The 18,053-nt window shown below is 39.1% G+C and overlaps 1 protein-coding gene across 5 annotated transcripts in view; it reads right to left on the bottom strand.

Annotated features, from left to right (window-relative positions):
• Window positions 1–18,053, bottom strand: part of CCDC34 (coiled-coil domain containing 34) — a 170,158-nt gene that overhangs the window by 108,166 nt on the left and 43,939 nt on the right. Inside the window, exon 7 of one of the 5 annotated variants that reach the window (XR_014135293.1) lies at window positions 15,081–15,496. The exons of 2 other annotated variants lie outside the window; for them this stretch is intronic. The gene's annotated coding sequence lies outside the window, so the exon portion shown is untranslated. Of the gene's footprint in view, window positions 1–15,080; window positions 15,497–18,053 lie in introns of those variants that run through there. 2 more of the 5 variants (XR_014135294.1, XR_014135295.1) reach the window with 2 other exon arrangements.

Here is an 18,053-nt window from a genome sequence, read left to right as displayed (position 1 = left end):
AGATCACGCTGTTTGACTTAAAGAACCAGGTAAAACAGTCCAGATTCTTGACCTGGAACTTGTCCCCAGCTCTTTCTGCTTTCAATTTTACCAGAAGTCAAGACTTCTATGGGGCGACAAGGTGGCTCAGTCAGTTAAGTGTCCGACTTCGGCTCAGGTCATGATCTGGCAGTCATGTGTTTGAGCCCCACATCAGGCTCTCTGCTGATAGCTCAGAGCCTGGAGCCTGCTTCAGACTCTGAGTCTCTCTCTCTCTCTCTCTCTCTCTCTCTCTCTCTGCCCCTCCCCCACTTGTGCTCAGTCTGTCTCTCCCTCAAAAATAAATAAACATTTAAAAAAAAGACTTCTTGGGGTGCCTGGGTGGCTCAGTTGGTTGGATGTCCGACTTCGTCTCAGGTCATGATCTCGCCGTCGGTGAGTTCGAGCCCCGCATCGGGCTCTGTGCTGACAGCTCGGAGCCAGGAGCCTGCTTCAGATTCTGTGTCTCTTTCTCTCTCTGCTGCTGCCCCCACTAGCATTCTGTCTCTCTCGCGCGTGCAAAAAAAAAATAATAATAAATAAAAAAATTTAAAAAAAGACTTCCTTTGCAGGATTACCAATTTACATTAAGACCTTTCCTTTTTTCAGCCAGCATGTGTGTGGCTTAGATCTTCCATTAAGTGAGGGAGAAAATTGTGCCTTTCCAGTGACAAGAGGATAACACAATATGAAATAAGTATGAAATAAGAAGAAAAAAAAAAACAAACAGATATTGGATGCTCTTAATTAAGCTACTACACTCTGTCCTCTCATTTTCCTTTCTGTACAAGCTGATTCCAATGAGGTTGACTGTGATGTGTGACGGGAGCATTAGCCTCAATCTTGTGCATATTTAGTTCTCTACAAAGGACTGCTCCATTTGATCAGCTTGGAGTTGAAAGAAGTCCCAAATCTGCCGAGTCACACAGGGAATTCTCAGTATGTAGAGAGATTTAAATATAATTCCTCAAGAAAAATACATTGTAGACATCTTTGCAGAAAAAATGAAAAACAGCATTGCCCCGCCACCCAGTCGGTGCCTACAAAAGTGATACATTTAAGAAGCGCAACATGTCAAAAGGTCAAGAGGGAGGAACACATCATAAGGTGGGTGAAAAACACAACCACAAAACTCCTGATTTTCCTAACAAAAAGGCTTCTCTCAACTGCGTTCTATTATTCCCTCATGTCACCCAAAATATAACAAACTTGTTCCATTTCAGTTACTTGCTACCAGCAAGCAATGTTCATTGTCACTTTGCCTGGCGATCACTTCATTATACTGCTGGATTACTTATTAATGCTTTGTTGATTTAACTCCTAGGACACAAAAGTCTGTATTATCTGAATGCAATACCTTGAAAAACCTCTGCTCAACACATTCCAGAACTTCTTCATAACACTAATAAATGATGCAGGATTTTCAAAATATCAGTAAACACTAGCTATAACTTGGAGAGTGTTGTGCAGTAATTATTTTTCAGCTGTATTTGCAGCTTTTGGATGAGAGAGTAGCATTTTGTTACATAATTATGTCCATGTCCTAGGGGTAACTTAAGTGTGAATCACACAGTGGTGTTTTTAAGTGATTTTATTCTGTTTCACCTCAGCAAATCTCAGGTGAGTTAAAATTTGTTAAATTTCCAGGACTTTAATTCCATACCATTAAAACTATGAAACATTCATCTGTAGACTCATGTCAAAAAAATTAACTTCCCAACTATTGAATTAAAATTATAATGGGTATTAAAAGCACACTTATAGTGATGAGCACTGAGTCATATAAAGAATTGTTGAAGGGCGCCTGGGTGGCTCAGTTGGTTAAGCGTCTGACTTCAGTTCAGGTCATGATCTCACAGTTCATGGGTTCAAGCCCCGTGTCAGGCTCTGTGCTGACAGCTCAGAGCCTGGAGCCTGCTTCAGATTCTGTGTCTCCCTCTCTCTCTGCCCCTCCCCTGCTTGCACTCTATGTGTGTCTCTCTCAGAAATAAACATTAAAAAATTTTTTTAAAAAGATTTGTTGAATATATTATACACCTGAAACTAATAAAACACTGTATGTTAAAAAAAAAAAGTGAGGTATTGGCAGAGAGATACACACATATGTCAGTGACACAGAACAGAAAACCAAGAATACAAATTACAAAGGAGCAAAGGCAATTCAATAGAGAAAGATCATCTTCTCAACAAGTGGTGCAGGAGCAATTGGATAACCATCAACAAAAACAAAAACAAAACGAACCTTGACCTAAACCTCACACCTACACCAAAATTAACTCAAAATGTATCATAGATTTAAATGCAAGATTATAAATTTCTTTTTAACATTTATTTATTTTTGAGACAGAGAGAGAGCATGAACAGGGGAGGGTCAGAGAAAGAGGGAGCCACAGAATCTGAAACAAGCTCCAGGCTCTGAGCTGTCAGCACAGAGCCCAACGCGGGGCTCGAACCCACAGACGGCAAGATCATGACCTGAGCCAAAGTCAGATTCTTAACCGACTGAGCCACCCAGGCGCCCCATTAAACGCAAGGTTATAAATCTTTTAGAAGACATAGGAGAAAACTTTCAGGAAATAGGTTTGGTAAAGAGTTCTTAGACATAGACCAAAAGCAGGATACAGAAAGTTAAAAATTGATAAATTAGACCTCATCAGAATCCAAACCTTTTTTTCTGTGAAATACCCTGTTAAGAGGATGAAAAAAAACAAGCTACAGACCGGGAGAAAATATTTGCAAACCACATGCCCAAGAAAGGACTTGTATCTCATATACATAAGGAACTCTCAAAACAATAATAAAAATTCCAACTAGGAAAAAGACAAACTCTCAAACTATATGAACAGACATTTCAATGAAGAGCACATCCACATGGCACATAAGCACATGAAAAGATGCTCAACATCACTAGCCATTAGGGCAATGCAAATTAAAACCATGCTGAGATGTCACTATATACCTATTTGAATAGCTAAAATAAAAAATAATGACAACGCCAAATGCTGGCAAAGATGGAGAGAAACTGGATCTCTCCTACAGTGTTGGTGCAAATGTAAAATGTATGGCCACTCTGGAAAAGAATTTGGCAGTTTCTAAAAAAAAAAAAAAAAAAAAAAAAAAAATCAACATGCAACTACTATATGACCCAGCAAAAGCACTCATGGGCATTTACTCCAGAGAAATGAAAACTTATGTCCACACAGAAACCTGTACAATTATCCATAGCAGCTTTCCTTGTGATATCCCCAAACCGCAAACAACGCAAATGTCCTTCAATAGGTGAACACTTAGATAAAACACAGTGCGTCCACACCAGGGAATACAACTCAGCAATAAAAAGGCTATTGATACAGGCAACACCCTGGCTGGGTCTCAAGGGCATTGTGCTGAATGAGAAAAGCCAATCTCAGAAGGTCACATACTGCATGATTCCACTTATATAACATTCTCAAAATGACAAATTACAGCGAAAGAGAACAGATGCGTGGTTGCGATGCAGTTGAAAGGTGGGTGTGACTACAAAGCAGGAGCACAACAGAGATCTTTGTGGCGACCGAGCAGTTCTGTGTTCTGATGCAGTGAGGTGGTGGCTCTGTGAACCTATACATGTGACAAGATGACATGGAACTACGCACACACGTTATAGCAATGTCAGTTCCCTGCTTTTGGTATTATACTGCAGAATGTAAACTGGAACATTGGGAGAAACTGGGTGAAGGGCACACTGGACCTCTCAGAACTGTTTTTCCTATGAATCTATAATCGTTTCCAAATAAAAAGTTTTTTAAAACCTCAAAAAAATAATAAGTAAATAAATTTCACTAAATTTCATTGTCTATTGTCCCTGTTTTCAACTTAAGCTGAACTTCAATCTACCTGAAATATCCCAAATGAAGGGGGACACCTGGATGGCTCAGTCCTTTAAATGTCCAACTCTTGATTTTGGCTCAGGTCATGATCTCATGGTTTGTGAGTTCCAGCCCCCGGTTGGGCTCCACCCTGGCAGCACAGAGCCTGTTTGGGATTTTCTTTCCCCCTCTTTCTGCGGCTCCCCTGCTCATTCTCTTTCTCTGTCTCTGTCTCTGTCTCTCTCTCCCCAAAAAATAAAGCTTTAAGAATTGTTAATAGATAAAAAAGAAATATCCCAAATGAAGGTATCAATTTCTTCTCAAACAATCCCAATGGTTCTCAAAATTTCAAAGCAAAAAAGCTCAGGAGAGCTTTTATTTTTTTTCTTTAATGCAGATTCCCGAGCTCCACCATGAGAATGTATTAGTGTATAAATTCAAGGCTGGGTTCAAGGATCTTCATTTTTAACCAACACCATAGAGTTCTGATGCAGGTGATTTGAAGCACACATTTTTAGAATCACCAAGGTACACTAGTATGTTAACTAGATTTGAAAAGGAATTCAGTTGCCATACCTGTCACACAAAACTCTTTTTCTAAACTTGCTATCAGTCCCAATAATAAGCATTATACTAAAAAATGAATTTGAAATAATACTGTAATAACATTGTATGGTTGTATGGCCATTTTGGAAAAGAGTTTGGCAGTTTCTTAAAAAAAAAGAAAGAAATCAACATGTGACTACCATACCCCCAGCAAATGCACGCCTGGGTATTTACTCCAGGTGACTATGCTTGCCACGGTGAGCATTGAGTGATGTGCAGAATTGTCACCTCGATGTGTTGTACATCTGAAACTAATGTAACGCTGTATGTTAATTATACTTCAATAAAAAAGGGACACAAACAAAAAATGAATCTGAACACTTTTAAACTTGTTTAGCTTAATAATACTGAGTAGTTAGGTATATTTAAAAGGGCTGGGTTTTTTTTTTTTTTTTGGATTTCGTGAGTCACCAATGCAAGTATTTATTGCTCGCCTGTTATATATGCTGAGCAGTGAAGCATATAAAAAATAAACACAGCTAGAGTCTGTTCAGCAGAGCTTTATAATCTAGTTAGGGAGGCAAGAGACAACCATAAAGAAGTTAAGTCATATTACTTAGAGTGAATGATTAAATGGCAAATAAGGGCAAATCAGAGGAGGAGTAGATAGGGACTGACGTGAAAAAGAGGCCCTCCTAGGAGTTCAGGGGCAGGGAGTGGGGGGTAAGACAGCCCTTGAGGCCAGGTTAAAGAAAGCCAGAGGAGTGACTTTACATTTGAGTGATTATACTCTTAGACTGCCAGAAACACATGACATCTCAGCAATGCATATTTTCCTTCAGAGTTCAGAGATGCCAACTATAATTAAACCCAGATGCATACATAAAGGCATGCTTACTATAAAAGGGGCAAAGCTCTACCCCCAATTTTAGATCTTCTAAAACTATCCAGTTTTTTACTGTGAAACATAGAAGAAAAAAGAATAATCCTCATCCACAATCAACACTTATCAGACAATGACCAAAATTGAGGAAGAAAAGAAAGAAATCTAGTGTAGAGGCACATTTTTGAGAAAAATGAAGAAAAGTTTTCATTAATTAGTTCAAGTTCTGTGCTGGAAGAAAGTACAAGGATGGAGGAAATGCATATGCTCACCCCCATTACATACCAGAAGATGTAAATACAAAAGCCAAGGGAAACAGGATGAGAAAGCAAGTGAATAAAACAGGTCAGGGTGGGAGGTAATAGGCAGTGTCAAGAAGTGTGGCTGAAACAATGTTAGCATCCACAAAAAATATTAAAAATATGATATTTATTCAAACAAAACCTTGTACACAGATGTTGATGGCAGCATTATTCCTAATATTCAAAAGGTAGAAACAACCAGCGTGCCTGGGTGGCTCAGTCGGTTAAGTGTCCGACTCTTGGTTTCAGCCTGGGTCATGATCTCGCATTTCGTGAGTTCGAACACTGCATAGGTCTCTGCACCGACAGCACAGAGTCTGCTTGGGATTCTCTCTTTCCCTCCCTCTCTGTCCCTCCCCCACTCACTCTCTGTCTCTCTCTCTCTCTCAAAATAAACGTATAAACTTAAAAAGAAAAAAAAGGTTGAGGTGCCTGGGTGGCTCAGTTGGTTAAGCATCTGACTTCAGCTCAGATCATGATCTCACGGTTCATGAGTTCAAGCCCCACATCAGGCTCCGTGCTCACAGCTCAGAGCCTGGAGCCTGCTTCGAATTCTGTGTCTCCCTCTCTTTCTGCTCCTCCCCTGCTCTCTCTCTCTCTCTCTCTCTCTCTCAAAAATAAATATTTTTTGAAAAAACTTTAAGGGGCACCTGGGTGGCTCAGTCGGTTGAGGGACCGACTTCGGCTCAGGTCATGATCTCACGGTTTGTGAGTTCGAGCCCCGCATCAGGCTCTGTGCTGACAGCTCAGAGCCTGGAGCCTCCTTCTGATTCTGTGTCTCCCTCTCTCTCTGCCCCTCCTCCACTCATGCTCTGTCTCTGTCTCAGAAATAAATAAACATTAAAAAATTTAAAAAAAAAAACTTAAAAAAAAAGAGAAAAAAGGTAGAAACAACCAATTGTCCACAACCTATTAATGGATTAAAAAAAATGTGGTATATTCATAAAAATGGAATATTATTTAGCCATGAAAGAAGTACTGATAAATGGTATAACACTGATGAACCTTGAAAACATTATGCTGAGTGAAAGAAGCCAGACACAAAAGGTCACATATTGTATGATTCCATTTATATGAAATATCCAGATCAGGTAAATCCAAAGAACAAAGAGCAGATAGGTGGATGCCAGGGGCTGCCTGGAGGGGGCAATGCAGAGTGACCATTTAATTAGAATGGGGTTTATTTTGTGGCCATTAAAGTTTTATAACTAGAGTCAGTAGTTGCACAACATTGTGCAACCATTTCAGAATATTTTCAATAGTCTATAAGCTCACTATTGTTTCATGATTTCAAATCACTAAAGATGGATTAAAAAGAACAATTTGGTTGACCTAAATATATATATTATATAGACACATTTTTAAAACAATAGAAGACGCTAGGGACACCTGGGTGGCTAACCATTGGACTTCTGCTCAGGTCATGATTTCGTGGTTCATGGTTTTGAGCCCTGCGTTGGGCTCAGAGTGTGGACCCTGCTTTGGATTCTGTGTCTCCCTCTCCCACTCTGCCCTTCCCCTGCTTGTGCTCTCCCTCTCTCTCTCTGTCTCAAAAATACATAAACATTTTACAAAAATAAAAGAAGCTATGGCAAAAAATAGGCTGTTTCTCTCCCCCAATGACACCATGAAATTACAGTTTCCTTTCATGTATTTAATTTGAAATTATGCATTTTTCTCTGTGGATGATACTCTGTTGGAAATATTCCAAACATAAGTTCTTCTCTGCTCAGCAAAAGCTTTATACTGAATGAAATGTAGCTGTCTCTGCACATTCATAACCTAACTTGCCTTAGTCTTAATCATTATTCATTTTGACTTTAGTTCTGTTTTTAAGACCTAAAGTAGGAGGAGCCAAGATGGGGGAACGGCATGGAAGCTTTCTGTGTGTCTTGCGTCCATGAAATACAGCCAGACCAACACTAAACCATCCTACACACTTAGAACACCGATTGGAAGATTACCACAACAATCTGCACAACCTGAGCCACAGAATTCAGCAGGTACATGATACGAAGAGCTGAATTTGGGGAGCAAGAAGCCCCAAAAGGTAGGGAACCCCTTTTGGGGTGGAGAGAGGACAGAGACTGGGGGGGGGAGCATACGGGAAAAACACCCCTCCACAAAAGCAGCCGGAGAGAAAATGGAAAACTGGAAACAGCCGCAGGGACTAAACTAAAAAGGGAGAAAGGAGAAAGGAGAGGGTTTAAATTCCATTAAGACTGTAAAACAAGGGGAGCGTAAAGGCTGCAACTCCGCAGCTCCATACCTGGCGGTGCTCTGGTGGAAAAGGTGGATCCCGGGAACAGATTGGGGTCTGGGAGGTTCTCAGGCCACACAGGGAAAAGCGGTTCCACTGCTGGAAGGACATTTGGTAGAGACTGTTGAAGCCACCTGGTGCCAGCAGACCCCAGAAGGCAGCCACATTCACTGGTGCTGGGGCAAGGTTGTTGAGGGTGAAGCCTGGTGCCAGATGTGTGTTGCAATTTTCCATGGTCCCTGAAACGCTGAGGCTACACTGTCTCGCAATTTTTTCTGGGGCAGGCTGGCACCTGGCTACACTCTCGGGGCACCGGCAACAGCAGGGTCCAGTGGGCATTCCTGGGTGCAGCTGACACTCAGCCATTGCTCATTCACCATTACTCAGTGAGACCCTCCCGCAGAGGAGCGGAGCGGGTCAAAGCCGCAGTCCTTCGGAAGTAAGGGGCCGGGGAAAACAGCCGCATCTGAGACAAAACTCAGGAGAGAGGTACTGTCGGGGGCCTGGTCACGGAGAGTGGAAAAGCAGGGAGTAGATGAGAGCTGAAGACAGAGGACTGGTGCATGATTTGCCGATCCTGGAGAACAGACTGGGTGGCTGGATGGCGCCATTTTGAACCGCTCCCGCACATGCGCATGCGCACCAATGAGCACCGCAACAATCCACCCCAGTAGGCTAGCAGCGCCATCTAGGGGAGAGTGGAGCTGTTACACTGAGCCCTGACCAACTGGGCCAACTTCACTCTTCAAGAACACATACCGCACCGCCGGCTTACTTTATGGACAATAAAGAGCTACAAGGACTGACCTCTAGGGGAAAACGAAGCAATTTCAGTCATACTTCAATCTGTTAGCAGGTTCATCTATTCAATTTTTTTTCTCTCCATTTTTCCTTTTTCTCTTTTATAATTCTTCTCTTTTTCTTGAATACAGAAAGAGAAAAAACTCATTTTTTTTTCAATTTTTTAAAAAAATATCTGTCTTTAATTTTTATTACTACGTTTTTTACTTTTGTGTAAATTTTTTTCAAATTCTACTTTACTTCCATCATTTTATTTTAGTCTACTTCAGTGTACTCACTTTTTCAAATTTTCAAACAATTTCCTTTTTTTCTTTCTTTTTCTTTTTTTCTCTTTTTCATTTCTTTTCTTTTTATTGAATGCAGAAAGGAAAAAACTTCATTTTTACTTTAAACTTCTTTTAAAAATATTTTTATTTATTTTTATTACTATATTTTTTGCTTTTACGTAAATTTTTTCAATTTCTATCTTACTCCCATCATTTTATTTCAGTCTACTACAGTGTATTCCCTTTTTCAAATTTTCAAACAATTTCTTTTTTTGTCTTTTCCTTTTTCTTTTTTTATCTTTTTTCTCTTTTTTGTTTCTTTTCTTTTTTCTTAAATACAGAAAACTAAAAAATTCAAATTTCTTTTTAATTTTTATTAAAAGTATTTTTCTATAATTTTTTCTACTATATTCTCTACATTTGTGTATTTTAGTCTACTTGAGTGTATTCATTTTTTCAAATTCTCTAATGACTTCCTTTTTTTCTCTCCCCCCCCCCTTTTTTTGTTTGTTTCTCTAATCTGTCAAACCACTTTCTACACTCAGACCAAAACACACCTAGGATCTAGCATCATCAATTCAATTTCTGTGTGTGTGTGTGTGTGTGTGTGTGTGTGTGTTTAATTTTTAATTTTAATATTTTTTTAATTTTAATTTTTTAATTTCAATTTTTCTACCTCATTAATTCCTTTTATCCCTTCAAAATGACAAAACGAAGGAATTCACCCCAAAAGAAAGAGCACGAAGAAACAGCACCCAGGGATTTAACCAACACAGACACAAGCAAGATGTCTGAACCAGAATTTAGAATCATGATAATAAGAACACTAGCTGGAGTCGAAAATAGATTAGAATCCCTTTCTGCAGAGATGAAAGAAGTAAAAAATAGCCAGAATGAAATTTAAAATGCTATAACTGACCTGCAATCATGGATGGATGCAGCGGAGGCAAGGATGGACGAGGCAGAACAGAGAATCAGCAATATGGAGGACAAACTTATAGAGAATAATGAAGCAGAAAAAAAGAGGGAGATTAAGGCAAAAGAGCACAATTTAAGAATTAGACAAATCACTGACTCATTAAAAAGGAACAACGTCAGAATCATGGGGGTCCCAGAAGAGGAAGAGAGAGAAATACGGGTAGAGGGGTTATGTGAGCAAATCACAGTAGAAAACTTTCCTAGCCTGGGGAAAGGCTCAGACATCAAAATTCAGGAAGCACAGAGGACTCCCATTAGAATCAACAAAAACCAACCGTCAACAAGGCATATCATAGTCAAATCCACAAAATACTCAGGCAAGGAGAAAATCATGAAAGCAGCAAAGGAAAAAAAGTACCTAACCTACAAGGGAAGACAGATCAGGTTTGCAACAGACCTATCTGCAGAAACTTAGCAGGCCAGAAAGGAGTGGTGGGATATATTCAGTGTGCTGAATCAGAAAAAATATGCAGCCAAGAATTCTTTATCCAGCAAGGCTGTCATTCAAAATAGAAGGAGAGATAAAAAGTTTCCCAGACGAACAAAAATTAAAGGAGTTTGTGATCACTAAACCAGGCCTGCAAGAAAGTTTAAGGGGGACTCTCAGAGGGGAGAAAAGATGAAAAAATATATATAAATATAAATAAATAAATACCAAAAGCAACAAAAGATTAGAAAGGACCAGAGAATGCCACCAGAAACTCCAACTCTACAAGCATCATAATGGCAATAAATTCGTATCTTTCAGTACTCACTCTAAACGTCAATGGACTCAATGCTCCAAAAGACATAGGGTAACAGAATGGATAAGAAAACAAGACCCATCTATATGCTGTTTACAAGACGCCCACATTGACCTAAAGTCACCTACAGATTGAAAATAAGGGGATGGAGAACTATCTATCATGCTAATGGTCAACAAAAGAAAGCCGGAGTAGCCATACTTATATCAGACAATATAGACTTTAAAATAAGGACTGTATCAAGAGATGCAGAAGAGCATTATAGCATAATCAAGAGGTCTATAGACCAAGAAGACCTAACAATTGTAAACATGTATGCGCCAAATGTGGAAGCACCCAAATATATAAATCAATTAATCACAAACATAAAGAAACTCATCAATAGTAATACCATAATAGTAGGAGATTTCAACACCCCACTCACAACAATGGACACATCATCTAGTCAAAAAATCAACAAGAAAACAATGGCTTTGAATGAGACACTGGGCCAGATGGACTTAACAGATATATTCAGAACATTTCATCCTAAAGCAGCAGAATATACATTCTTCTCCAGTGCACATGGAACGGTCTCCAGAATAGACCATATACTGGGACACAAATCAGCCCTAAGTAAGAACAAAAAGATCGAGATCATATCATGCATATTTTCAGACCATAATGCTATAAAACTCGAAATCAACCACAAGAAAAAATTTGGAAAGGTAACAAATACTTGGAGACTGAAGAACATCCTACTAAAGAATGAATGGGCTAACCAAGCAGTTAAAGAAGAAATTAAAAAGTATATGGAAGTCAATGAAAATGAAAGCACCAAAACCCAAAACCTCTGGGATGCAGCAAAGGCAGTCATAAGAGGAAAGTATATAGAAATCCAGGCCTTCCTAAAGAAGGAAGAAAGATCTCAGATACACAACCTAACCTTACGCCTTAAGGAGCTGGAGAAAGAACAGCAAATAAAACCCCAAACCAGCAGAAAACAGGAAATAATAAAGATTAGAGCAGAAATTAATGCTATCAAAAACAAAAAAACAGTAGAACAGATCAATGAAACCAGAAGCTAGTTCTCTGAAAGAATTAACAAAATTGATAAACCACTAACCAAATTGATCAAGAAGAAAAAACAAAGGACCCAAATAAGTAAAATCAAGAATGGAAGAGGAGAGATCACAACCAACACAACAAAAATAAAAACAATAATAAGATAATATTATGAGCAATTATATGCCAATAAAATAGGCAATCTGGAAGAAATGGACAAATTCCTAGAAACACATACACTACCAAAACTGAAACAGGAAGAAATAGAAAATTTGAACAGACCCATAACCAGTAAGGAAATCAAATTAGTAATCAAAAATCTGCCAGAAAACAAGAGTCCAGGGCCAGATGGCTTTCCAGGGGATTCTACCAAACATTTAAGGAAGAATTAACACCTATTCTCTTGAAACTGTTTCAAAAAATAGAAATGGAAGGAAAACTTCCAAACTCTTTCTATGAAGCCAGCATTACCCTGATTCCAAAACCAGACAGAGACCCGACTAATAAGGAGAACTATAGACCAATTTCCCTGATGAACATGGATGCAAAAATCCTCAACAAGATATTAGCCAACCAGATCCAACAATACATTAAAAAAATTATTTACCACAACCAAGTGGGATTTATACCTGGGATGCAGCGTTGGTTCAATACCTGCAAAACAATTAACATGATTCATCACATCAGTAAAAGAAAGGACAAGAACCGTATGATCCTCTCAATAGATGCAGAGAAAGCATTTGACAAAATACAACATCCTTTCTTGATAAAAACCCTCAAGAAAGTAGGGATAGAAGGAGCATACCTCGAGATCATAAAAGCCATATACAAGCGACCCGACGCTAATATCATCCTCAAAGGGGAAAAACTGAGAGCTTTCCCCCTAAGGTCAGGAACAAGACAGGGATGTCTCCTCTCACCACTGTTATTCAACATAGTACTGGAAGTCTTAGCCTCATCAATCAGACAACACAAAGAAATAAAAGGCATCCAAATAGCCCAGGAGGAGGTCAAAGTTTCACTCTTCACAGATGACATGATACTCTATATGGAAAACCCAAAAGATTCCACCAAAAAACTGCTAGAACTGATTCATGAATTTGGCAAAGTCGCAGGATATAAAATCAACGCACAGAAATCGGTTGCATTCCTATACACCAACAATGAAGTGACAGAAAGAGAAATCAAGGAATTGATCCCATTCACAATTGCACCAAAACCCATAAAATACCTAGGAATAAATCTAATCAAAGAGGTGAAAAATCTATACGCTGAAAACTATAGAAAGCTTATGAAAGAAATTGAAGAAGACACAAAGAAATGGAAAAAGATTCCATGCTCCTGGATAGGAAGAACAAATATTGTTAAAATGTCAATACTACCCAAAGCAGTCTACATATTCAACGTGATCCCTATCAAAGTAACACCAGCATTTTTCACAGAGCTAGAACAAATAATCCTAAAATTTGTGTGGAACCAGAAAAGACCCCAAATAGCCAAAGCAATCCTGAAAAAGAAAACCAAAGCAGGAGGCATCACAATCCCAGACTTCAAGCTATACTACAAAGCTGTAATCATCAACACAGTACGGTACTGGCACAAGAACAGACACTCAGATCAATGGAATAGAATAGAGAACTCAGAAATGGACCCACAAACATATGGGCAACTAATCTTTGACAAAGCAGGAAAGAATATCCAATGGAATAAAGACAGTCTCTTCAGCAAGTGGTGCTGGGAAAACTGGACAGTGACATGCAGAAGAATGAACGTGGACCACTTTTGTACACAATACACAAAAATAAACTCAAAATGGATAAAAGACCTAAATGTAAGACAGGAAGACATCAAAATCCTCGAGGAGAAAGCAGGCAAAAACCTCTTTGATCTTGGCTGCAGCAACTTCTTACTCAACAAGTCTCCAGAGGTAAGGGAAACAAAAGCAAAAATGAACTATTGGGACCTCATCAAGGTAAAAAGTTTCTGCACAGCGAAGGAAACAATCAGCAAAACTAAAAGGCAACTGACAGAATGGGGGAAGATATTTGCAAATGACATATCGGATAAAGGGTTAGTATCCAAAATCTACAAAGAACTTCTAAAACTCAACACCCAAAAAACAAATCATCCAGTGAAGAAATGGGCAAAAGACATGAATAGACACTTCTCCAAAGAATACATCCAGATAGCCAACTGACACATGAAAGAGTGCTCAACATCACTCATCATCAGGGAAATATAAACCAAAACCACAATGAGATACCACCTTACACCTGTCAGAATGGCTAACTTTAATAACTCAGGCAACAACAGATGTTGGCAAGGATGCGGAGAAAGAGGATCTCTTTTGCACTGTTGGTGAGAATGCAAGCTGGTGCAGCCACTCTGGAAAACAGTATGGAGGTTCCTCAAAAAACTAAAAATAGAACTACCCTACGACCCAGCAATTGCACTACTAGGCATTTATCCAAGGGATACAGGTGTGCTGTTTCAAAGGGACACATGCACCCCCATGTTTATAGCAGCACTATCAACAATAGCCAAAGTATGGAAAGAGCCCAAATGTCCATCGATGAATGAATGGATAAAGAAGATGTGGTGTATATATATACAATGGAGTATTACTCGGCGATCAAAAAGAATGAAATCTTGCCATTTGCAACTATGTGGATGGAACTAGAGGGTATTATGCTAAGCGAAATTAGTCAGTCAGAGAAAGACAAAAATCATATGACTTCACTCATATGAGGACTTTAAGAGACAAAACAGATGAACATAAGGGAAGGGAAACAAAAATAACAGAAAAACAGGGAGGAGGACATAAGAGACTTATAACTATGGAGAACAAACTGAGGGTTGCTGGAAGGGTTGCGGGGGAGGGATGGGCCAAATGGGTAAGGGGCATTAAGGAATCTACTGAAATCATTGCTTCACTATATACTAACTAATTTGGATGTAAATTTTAAAAAATAAAAAATAAAGTTAAATTAAAAAAAAAAGACCAAAAGTAAAGTGGGATAAAGCCCTTACTTTAAATAAATTCCAGGTACTAAGAACTATGTTTAAATACTCTTCTACCAAATGACAAGTTATCATGTTAAAATGGAAAAATAACAAAATATACAATATTCATAAAAATAAACAAAAACCCCCAAATCTCTGAATTTTCATGTATGAACTTCAAGAGCAGCATGTTTTTTTTTTATATTAAAAGAACTTTAGAGTTATAAAAACAAAACAAAAAGAAAATACAGTATCAAGAGTTTCCATATAACTTTCACCCATCATTCCTTTAGATATAACTCTGGTATATTTACACAACCATTTAGAAACATTTGTATAATTATGGTACATGTATCAAAAATAAGAAATTAACACTGGTACAATACTATTAACCACACTGTGGGTTTTATTCAGGTTTCTGTTCCAGGGTCCAATCCATGGTACCTCGTTGCATTTGGTTTCTTTCCTTGGGTTCAACCTGTGATGGTTTCTCAGTCTTTCCTTCTCTTTTGTAACTTTGTTTTCAAGAGTAGTGATTAGCTTTCCTGTAGCACAGCTCTCCATTCAGACTCGTCTGGTGTTCTCTCATGATTATACAGATGTTCTGGGTTGGAGGGAAGAATCCCAGGGAGGTGACACTGCAGTTCCAGTAACATCAGACCAGGGAGTCCATATCAACCAGTAACATTAACCGTGATCACTTGGTTCAGGTGACTTCGGCCAGATTTCTCTATATTCTCTTTCCTAGAAGTGAGACACTAAGTACAGCCCACAGTCATGGGAAGAGGAATTAGTCTCCACCTCCTGGAGGGAGAATATCAAAACATTTGAAACGATATGAAAACCACTACAGCAGGGAATGACTTTTTGGAGGGGAGATAGTTTGAAACTAGGCTGATATTCAGGTTTTTCTTAAAGCTTCCTTGGCTGACTTTGGCAATCATCAGGGGATCTTGCCTGCAGCATTTACCACTATGGTGTTCTATTGGTGATTTCTTTTGATTTCTATTTCCCTCATTCCTTGTGGATAAGATTTGTCCCTCCCCAGCGTGCACACTCTTTATTTACTTATTTATTCAGTCTCAACGGACATGAATCTATGGATATTTATTTTATTTTTTAGATAATCCAATGATTGTCATTTGTTACTCAAGTTGTTACAGCTTTGGCCATCAGCAGCTCCTTCTGGTTGGCCCGTGTCCTTCTGATATGCCCTCATCTCCTCCTCACCCCCTTACTTTCTAATACTATAAGATACTCCAGGCTTATCTTGTGTCTTTCCTGTCCAGTCCTAAAAACCAGCAGCCATTTCTCCAAAGAGTCCTGGTTCCTTTTATTGAAGACTAGCATTAAGAAAACAAGATCTTGGGTGTGCTGGTTGCTACTGGGTGCCATTGCTTCTCAACCCTCCCAAGGAACAGAGCTGGGAAATATGTGCATCATAGTAACCACTGTAAACACATATATCTATATTTATATCTGTACTGACCTATTCGTATAGGAAACCCTAGCCCCTACCCCAGCCGGCAGATTTGTCACTTTTTTTCTCTAACAGTAAATAACCTGCCACCTGATTCTTAACCATCTAAAATATATTTACTTATTTTTTTCAACCCTAGCAAACATGGAAAATGGTGTCAGAGTTGTTGAACTGTACCCCCTGAGAGAAACAAATTCACCAGTGCTTTTGTACAGTTCTTTTTGCCTTTATCCTTACAGAATCTAGGCAAAACACAATTTTCCTGAGTTATTTGGGTCAACTCCTTTCTTTCCCACACCCTTCAGGGAGACTATGCCCTATATTTATAATATAGTTAGATTCATTTGTCACAGTCTGCATTCCATCCTGAATTCCCTTGACATCTGGGCTGTTTTGTGTTTTGTAGGCAGTAAAGGCTATGGTATACAACTCTATAAGTTTTGTAATCCAATACCACAGGACCAGATAGCTCAGAGCTATCACCCTAAAAATCTCATTGTGCAGCAGGGGCAGCATTTTTAATTCTTTATCCAGATTCATACCCCCTTAAAAATCAAACATACAAGTAACTAAAATAATCATTGCTAAACTAATATTTTTTCACACTCACATTTTTACTTTTTTTTTACCCAAAGCTCATGTTTCACTTTATTTTTAAATTTTTTTTAATGTTTATTTATTTTTGAGAGAAAGAGAGAGTGTGGGTAGGGTGGGCAGAGAGAGAAGGAGACACAGAATCTGAAGCAGGCTCTAGGCTCTGAGCTGTCAGCACAGAGTCCGACACAGGGTCCAAACTCATGAGCCATGAGATGATTACCTGAGCCGAAGTTGGACACTTAACCAACTGAGAGCCACCCAGGTGCCCTCATGTTCCACTTTAAGAAATTGCTATTTTTTTTTTACATTTATTTGTATTTTGAGAGAGAGACAGACAGAGTGCAAGTTGCAAGAGGGGCAGAGGGAGAGGGAGACAGAATCCAAAGCAGGCTCCAGGCTCAGAGCTGTCAGCACAGAACCCTATGTGGGGCCCGAAGCCACAGGCTGTGAGATCATGACCCCAGCCAAAGTCAGACACTCAACTGACTGAGCCTTCCAGGTGCCCCAGAAATTGCCATTATTTATCAAACTCTAAAATTCTCTCTTGAAGAGAAATCCAGTTCCCATTACTAACAACATGCATGGATCAAAGTACATGTTGTATCCCAGGGCGGTTTCCCAACATGTCCACTCTCCATCTAGTTATTGTAAAAACATTCCTAAGAAAATCAAGAGGACAGAATAACTTAACAAGATAAATCACAAATTTAGTATTTTTAAGAATTGTCCAATGCTTTGAATTTTCCATGCCACTGCAATTCTATTGGGCTGAGATTGACAAAGTTTGACTCTAACTCTTCTCCCTTTCTCATAAAAATTTAAACACCCGTTTTTCTATTTCCGCAAACCAGAATGTTTTCATTGCCTCTCTAAATTCTATAATTTGAAGAAGGACTAAATGAGGGTGAGTCATTTAAAAGACGTGGAAGGCAGAAGCCAGACAGGTGGACATGAGGTACGTCATGGTTGCTGGTTAAAATTCGCAAGGAGGTCTTTTCAGAAGCTGAGTCACAGAGAAGCATGGCGGCTAGCGAGTCTAACTGAGTGACGTGGTTGGTCAACAGACAGGAATCTAGGAAAATGTTCAATCTGCAGACTGGGCAGTCTTGGGAGCACCTAGGGGTACATCTAGTTAGTCTAGTGCTGAGTAAAGCACTACAGAGAATTTCTAAGGCCTCTACAGGTTTAGTCCACCTAAGATTTGAGCAGGAAGAAGTAGTTCTTAATCCTCAAGTAGATCACCTGTCCTCATTATTCAAGCAAGCCTTGGCACTGACAGGAGAA

This window comes from Panthera onca, chromosome D1 (genome assembly GCF_046562875.1).
Source record: "Panthera onca isolate mPanOnc1 chromosome D1, mPanOnc1 haplotype 2, whole genome shotgun sequence".
NCBI lineage: Eukaryota > Metazoa > Chordata > Mammalia > Carnivora > Felidae > Panthera > Panthera onca.
This window is presented reverse-complemented; position numbering and strand designations above follow the sequence as displayed.